Source organism: Papaver somniferum, chromosome 1 (genome assembly GCF_003573695.1).
Source record: "Papaver somniferum cultivar HN1 chromosome 1, ASM357369v1, whole genome shotgun sequence".
NCBI classification, from domain to species: Eukaryota; Viridiplantae; Streptophyta; class Magnoliopsida; order Ranunculales; family Papaveraceae; genus Papaver; species Papaver somniferum.
Window position 1 is genome coordinate 202,114,095 of NC_039358.1, and position 8,083 is coordinate 202,122,177.

The 8,083-nt window shown below is 36.6% G+C and overlaps 1 long non-coding RNA gene across 1 annotated transcript; it reads left to right on the forward strand.

Annotated features, from left to right (window-relative positions):
* The first annotated feature begins 656 nt into the window (after nucleotides 1-656).
* LOC113335362 lies at nucleotides 657-1,892 on the forward strand. Its single transcript, XR_003353298.1, has 2 exons — nucleotides 657-1,176; nucleotides 1,622-1,892. It is a non-coding gene; the product is annotated as an uncharacterized LOC113335362 (long non-coding RNA).
* The last annotated feature ends 6,191 nt before the right edge of the window (nucleotides 1,893-8,083 follow it).

The following is an 8,083-nucleotide window of genomic DNA, read 5'->3' on the forward strand; positions in this document are numbered from 1 at the left end:
TTGCTATTTTTGGCAAATTTTGGTCGACCTAAAATAATGAAAGTACTCATAAAATAAAACAATTCTCCTGAAACGGCGGCCCAAACAGACTCCTAACGAAAGAGTTATTAACAAAATAAAAACTTTCCTAAAATAGCAAAAACGTATGTTTGATGCCCTAAACGATGGAATTTGGCTAAATTCTGAAGACCAATACCTTGTCCTGTTCTTTGGATTGTTTCCCATCGAAATGGACCCCTCAGGATCTAAATTACGACACTTGGATTTTTAGCCTCCAAATAGGCTATAGCCTGCTCATCTGCATCAGAAACCCATTATTTTCGGGATCACTATGCGACACATTCGCTCATATACAATCGCTCATCTTCCCATAGCATACTTCTTCGCATAATTCTTCACACTTTACTCGTGACTTTGCTGACATCATCTGATACGTTATCTCAACTCGTGACTTAGAAGAATGGGTTGCTCCTCCTTTTTCTTCTTCTTCTTGTTTTCCTTCTCTTGAGAGGATGCTAATCACAAACTGTAAACGATTGAGAAGCACACCACCGATGACAACGTTTTCTTCTCTGAAGACATTGTATTTAATGGGTACCAATGATAATGCAGTAAACTCATTATTCTATAGAGGGGGAGAAGAAGGATGTCTGACCTCTCTCACAGAGATTTCCATAAGTGATTCTCCAGATCTGATGTATTTTCCACCGCTGGGCGTACTACTCCAACACAATACTCCGAAATCTTCGGGAACTAGAGATTACCGAGTGCGATAATTTTCAAGGTTTTCGTGATGATGAAGATGATCTAAACAACAACAACAACACTTCTTTTCGATCGTTGCGGTTAGAAAAGTGCCCAGTCTTGATGTCTCTACCGAATTTTCGATTATTCACTTCTATTCGGTCATTGCAGTTGAAAGATTGTGCTGGTTTGACGTCTCTTCCAGATTTATGATTATGTACTTCTCTCCAGAAATTGACTATCTACGAATGCGATAAGATGAATAAGGATTCAATACCTTATGATCTTAAGAAGTCCCTCACTTTTCTTGAAGAACTGAGAGTTGATTTCGTTCAAAGAGATGAAGGGGGTCCGGATGCGTCTTATGATAAATTTGATGGAGAAAGAGTAGATCTGCTTGCTACAACTCATCTATTCCAACATTACCAACAGGTCCCTTTTCCCTCTCTCTCTCTCTGTATATAGATTTCCATCTAGTATATATATATATATATATATATATATGCTTTGAGATCTTCAGTCAGTCTTTATCATATAAATTGAGTTTATTGTTTCATTTCCAAATTCTGACAAATTGAGATTAGACGTCTTCTCATTGAATGTCGACCACAATACCGTTGATAAACTGATTAGACACATTGATCTCAATTTGTGTGGATAGAGACACATTGATCTCAATTATGAATGAGATTGATGATGTGGAGTCATTCATAGAGACACATTGATCTCAATTTGCAGATATGCAGACTGAATAGAATCAAGAATGAAAAGTTGTTGTAAAACAATTTCAACTCTATTTTATTTGTGTTGTCTCGATCCCAATATCTGTTAACTTAAACAAGGTCACGTTGCTTATGATTTCTATTTAGTTCACCAGGTTGATTGGAGTTACTTCTGCAACTTTGGTTTTTGTTGCTTCATCTGAGAGGATATATGAATGTGTGACGTCGAGAAATTAACTAGCGACCAGGGATGCATGTTTTTATTCGAGAGGTATATGGAGTTCTTAAATCTTAATTTTGCTTATGAAGACCAACCAACTGTGAAACTCTTAAAATTACCCAAGCAGTGGATATTGTATTGGCAAGTTATTAGGATTGGGACAGTACTTCATTTCAAAAAATCCATTAAATGCATTAATTTTCTCATATCACGATTTTGTATACATTATCAGGTTTTCTTGGTTCTGGCTGTTTGTAATTGTCTATAACCTTAGGTATGTCATTTAATTTATGGGAGTTTTGCGACATGAGGTTTTAATAGTAGGGCCGGTACATAAATCTGAAGAAATTAAATAGATGATATGCTACACAATAGTCTCCTTGGACGACAATCCCTCCCAATCCCATCCAGTTTTGACTGTGATATGGAGCCTTAAGCATGCCTGGTTAGATAGGTTGCTGCTAGGTGTGTTTGTTTCTTAAATTACCCTGTAATAAAATCACATTGGAATCTTATCTTTTATATAGTTGGAGGATGGGATCAGAGTTTGAAAATTCAAATGACCGAGTGGTCTAAAAGTGAGACAAATATGTGGATTATGCTGCATGATTGTAGGATGTCAGTGACTTACAAATCATTCCAGCTAAATATGAGATGGTAAGTTGAGAAGTGTTGTTTTGCTACTTGTTTCTCTTCGTCGAGTTATGTTTCTACCATTTATCTCCGCGGTTTCTTTTGCTGTAGTCATTGTTCAAAGAATTACCACGAGTGTCTGTTTGGTTGTGTGATCCCAATTAATCATGCATCTAAAATGTTCAGGTTGATTGGAGTTTCTTCTTCCAACTCTCGGGTTATAATACGTGCTGGTGATGGCAAATGAGTTAGCAGTGGATCCTGCCGCGATCTAAGCAAAACTAGATTTGTACAGCTTAAGCTTAACAAGGATGATAGAACCAGGAACTTACTGGGCCGGAATTCCCAAAGTAGTGTTTTTAGAATATTGTATTTGCAGTAAGAGAGCCGAGTACCTCAATTTAAAGCAATTGAAAATGAAACCTATTTTGAGGCATACTCATTTTTTTTTGACGCATACTCATCCATTATATTATCTAGGGTGGGTTTATAAGGGGTGTCTAAAGGTAGTGTAATTACCTATATATCCCTAAATAATTTCAATTTATCATAGTTCCCTTATCCTCAAAAACCTAAAATTAAAAATCAAAATAAACTTTAAACTTAAACATCTAGGACTCCAATTCAATAAAGAAATTAATCAAACAAAAGAAACACGAATCGAAGTGAGCGATGTTGGAATGCGAAATCCAAATCTCAATTGCTCTTAGATGTACTATTTTAGAATGTATGCGTAACAAACCCATCTTGTTTTTGATTGATTTTATTTTGTTTGATCGGTATAATATGATTTCAAAGATGAAATTAGGGTTTTCAGAAGATCAGTTCGGCTGATCTTGCAGTATCAATTTTGAGCCGAACTTAGTGTATGATTTAGAGAAACACTATGTTCGGCTAATGCGACTTTACAATATTTTCAGTCGAACCTCAATTTTCCAGCCGAACCTCAATTTTCCAGCCGAACCTCAATTTTCCAAGCCGAACCTAGTGGATGATTCAGTTTCTGAGTGAAGTTCGGCTGATAACTTTTGAGCTGAACCTCTGTTTTTTTTTTTGAAATTATACCTAGGTTCGGATGACAAGTTATCAACCGAACCTAGGTATAATTTTAAAAAAACAGAGGTTCGGCTCAAAAGTTATCAGCCGAACTGTTCATCTGGTCAGCAGCTCTGGGTTTTAAAATTCAATTTTTTGGCAGATTCAACTTATAAAAGGAAATTAGACCTCGATAGAAGTTTACCTCTGATTTGAATCACACATTTTGGTCACTTCTAATCACTAAAATCTCAAAAGTCAAAACCCAAGCTTTTTTTCTTCACTTCTTCTTCTTCCTCTCAAAAATCCCAACTCTCTCACATAAATTTGATCTTTCTACTAATTCACCACAAATAATTTAATGTTTAATCAATCCTTAAAATTCATAATTAATCAATTCTAATCATAATCATTTACACTAATTATGTAAGGGTAGTTATGCCATTATCAAAAATGGTGGATGAGGGTTGATGTTGTTTTTTATTTAGTGACCCTATTTTGACATTATCTAATATGCCTCAAAAAAATCTAGTATGCCTCAAAATAGGTTTCTTGAAAACGAAAGGAGTTCTTCTCTTTTTAACTTCAAATAGCACTTGAAAATCAAAGGAGTTCTTCTCTTTTTAACTTCGAATCTGTGTTTGATTTTTTGATTAAGGTTGTACGAAATTATTGAATCCGGTAATGGTTATCCTAGCTCAAATTTAGAGGTAGCATCGGAAAGGTGAAAAATAAACCATGTGACATTTGACTCCACCAACCAAGTCATACCAGACCACGCGGCAGTAAAAAGGAAAACGAAACTAGGTAATCTCAAACTGCCATTCAAGTAACCTATGAAGTTAAATATCCAGAATTATCTAGGGACACCAACAAATTCTTAGAAAATTAAAAATGATTGTGATTTTCTATTTTCAAGAAATATCTAGCGACACCAACAAATTGTAAGAAAATTAAAAATGATTATGATTTTTTATTTTCAAGAAAGTGGCATGCAATCATGATTAGGTAATCAAATTGAGTTAGTAGAGTCCAATATTGTTGAAGAATAAACCAAGATACTATGAAGAAGACAGATGGATAAACAAGTGTTGTTGATCCAATAGTATGGATCAACTATGGGAGTTGATAGAATGTCGTTGCATGAACAGTTACAGTTGATACAATGTGAATGGATCAACAAGAGTTGTTGATCCATGGTACGGTTTTTAGAAGTTTACTTGGGTTACAAGTATTACCTGTTTTAAGAATTTGTTTACGTGAGAATTGTCTAGAAGTTTCTTGTTAGAGTTTGTTTTTGATTAGGAAGGGGTTTTTACTTGAGAGTCATAAGACTCCTATGTTGTCTCATAAGACTTGCTGCTACTTATATTATCAACAAGTTACCAACTCCTGTGTTGTCTCATAAGACTCCACATGAAATGCTCCTGCATAAACAGCCAGATTATTCATCCTTGCGTGTAATTGGTTGTCTTTGTTTTGCAAGAAACACTCGAATTTCTCACAAATTCGATCAACGTGCCAAGACTGGCATCTCATTGGTTATCCTTATGGTCAAAAGGGATACTCTATTTATGATCTAGAATCAAAATCCATATACACGTCCAGAGAAGTTGTATTTCATGAGAATAATTTTCCTTTTCATGATGTTGTGAACAAACTCAATCCCATCTTTTCTGTACCTGTTCAACAATCTGAGTACATTGATTTTGATCCAATTTTTTCATCTCCATCTTCGCATGTATTCTCCCCTGACAGTTCACGTCTATCAGTTCCCAGACCTACCAATCCTGAAACTCAAGATTTCTCTCATTCTGGAATTCCACCTCATCCAATCTCTACGGCTCCAATTGGTTCCCACACTCAGGAGTCCTCTACCGTATCTCCAACTCCACGTGGTTCTTCCACTCTGGACCCCTCCACTACATCATCAGCTCCACGTGTTTTTCCTAACTCTGACGAGTTTTCTAAACAAAGTTCAACAGACACTTCTGTCACACCAGTTGTGGTATCTCATGCACCATCATCATTACGTATTGATTCTTCACGTACTGTAATCTCGTCGCATCCTTCTGAGACTTCAAACTCTTCTGTGCTGCCAACACCAGTTGTGAATCCTAGGCCAATTCGTTCCAAGAATCCTCCTGGATACTTGAAGGACTATCATTGTGCTGCAACAAGCTGTCCCTCTACATCAGTCCACCCCATGACTGATTATCTATCATTTGATACTTTCAATCCAACTCAAAAAGATTTTTTGGCTGCTATTGTCCTCACAGCTGAACCAAAATCCTTTTCCCAAGCCATTCAATGTCCTAAATGGCGCGCAGCTATGGCCAAAGAAATCCTTGCTTTACAAGCAAATAATACTTGGGTTGAGGTTGATTTACCACCTGGTAAGACGGCAATTGGATGCAAGTGGGTCTTCAAAATCAAGTTTAATTCTGATGGCACCATTGAACGTTACAAGGCTCGACTTGTTGCAAAGGGTTACACTCAACAACAAGGTATTGATTATTATGATACTTTTGCACCTGTCGCTAAGCTTGTCATTGTTCGTGTTTTATTGTCAATTGCAGCAATCAAAGGTTGATCTCTTCATCAGTTGGATGTCAACAATGCATTTCTTCAAGGCGATTTGGATGAAGAAATTTACATGAAAATACCTCCTGGTTTAGCTCGCAAAGGTGAGTCTAAAGTTTTTCGCCTTAATAAATCTCTTTATGTCCTTAAACAATCCTCTAGGCAATGATTTGCCAAACTTTCTTCGGTTTTGTTAGCTGAAGGTTTTACAAAATCTTTATGTGATAATTCTCTCTTCACATATCATCGGGGTTCTACCTCTATTTTCGTTCTTGTCTATGTTCACGATATCATCATCACTGGCACAGATGATAACTTCATTTGTTCTTTTAAATCACGTCTTGCCTCTCATTTTTCCATTAAGGATCTAGGCCGCTTACAATATTTCTTAGGAATTGAAGTCTCTCGATCTCCTAAAGGTATTTTTCTCTGTCAAAGAAAATATGTCCTAGATATTCTAAAAGACTCGGGTCTTACTGGAGCTCGTGTTTCATCTTTTCCCATGGACACGCATATTAAATTGCTCCCTACAGATGGAAAAGCTTTAACTGATCCAAGCTCTTTTCGTCGTCTAATTGGTCGCCTTTTATATCTCACTGTCACTCGTCCTGATATTACATACGCGGTCAATTACTTAAGTCAATTTATGCAGCATCCACCTACAACTCATCTTGATGCTGCTCACGGTGTCCTTCGTTATCTCAAAGGTACAATTGGACATGGTATTTTTCTCTCTTCTTCTAGTGTACTCTCATTACATGGATACACTGATTCGGATTGGGCAGGATGTCCAACTACTAGACGATCTACTACAGGATATTTTGTTTCCATAGGTTCTAGTCCTATTTCATGGAAATCAAAGAAACAACCCACTGTTGCTCGCTCTTCTGCTGAAGCTGAATATCGTGCCATGACTAATCTTACGGCTGAACTTCAATGGTTACGTTATCTTTTCAAGGACTTGCATATTACTTGTCCTTTACCTATCACCATCTCCTATGATAATCAAGATGCAATTCACATTTCCCAAAATCATGTTTTCCACGAACGTACGAAACACATAGAAATTGAATGTTACTTTATTCGTGAGCAGTTACTGAACGGGTTGATTTTTCCAAAATATCTCCCATCTTCTGATCAACTCGCTGACGTTTTCACCAAGCCACTAGGAGCACAACAATTTGGGCGGCTGGTTGGCAAGTTGGGCGTCCATTCAAGTTCTCCCGCTCCAACTTGAGGGGGGTATTAGTTTTATCAGTCCCTTGATAAATTTGTTCACGTATACATATTTACAGAAAGAAAGATAATATCAATCACTACCATTACTCAATGATCTAAACATGGAAAGAAGATTAGTACATGCAATCTAAACATAGAAGGAAGATTAGTACATGCAAGATAATATGTGATTGATGTCATGCAAAGAAGAATATGGAAAGAAGATCAATGCATGCAGAGAAGATTATATGTGATTAAGAATATGTTGTAATTATATTTAATTCCTTTGATATATTTATAGTATTAGGATCTTTACTCTTGTTATGTAACAACAATCAGTATATATACATAATAAAATCATCAACCTTCACACTGTTGTGTGAGAAACCAAAACTTGTGTTACCCAATTTTCTTTACATGAATCACTGAACTAGAGAAGTTCACGTGAACTCTTCTCCCAGCTGCAGTAGCCAAAGAAAAATTAAGGTTTTAGCCTCATTTCCTAGATCATTATCTGTCTTGAAAGTGTGCTCGGCCTCAAAAATGCGACTGTTGCGCTCCTTCCATAAACACCAAAAAATAGCCACAGGGGTTAAACTCCAAATATAGTTCCCATTAGTAGAGAAGCTTGTATTATGCCAGCAGCAAGCCAACGACATTACAGTCCTTGGAGTGACCTAAGAACAACATGAACTAGGCAATAGAGTTGACCATACCCTAAAATCAACCCTACAATGTAAAAACAGGTGATCTTGCGTCTATGGATTGTCACCACATAGAGTGCATGATGTACCAAGATCAATTCCCTTGCGCATAAATACGTCCTTCATATTTAACTTACCATGAACCAGACTCCAGACAAAGAAGTTAATCTTTGGAGGGATAGTAGATTTCCAGATGAAGCGAAATGGAAAATTATCTATTCCAG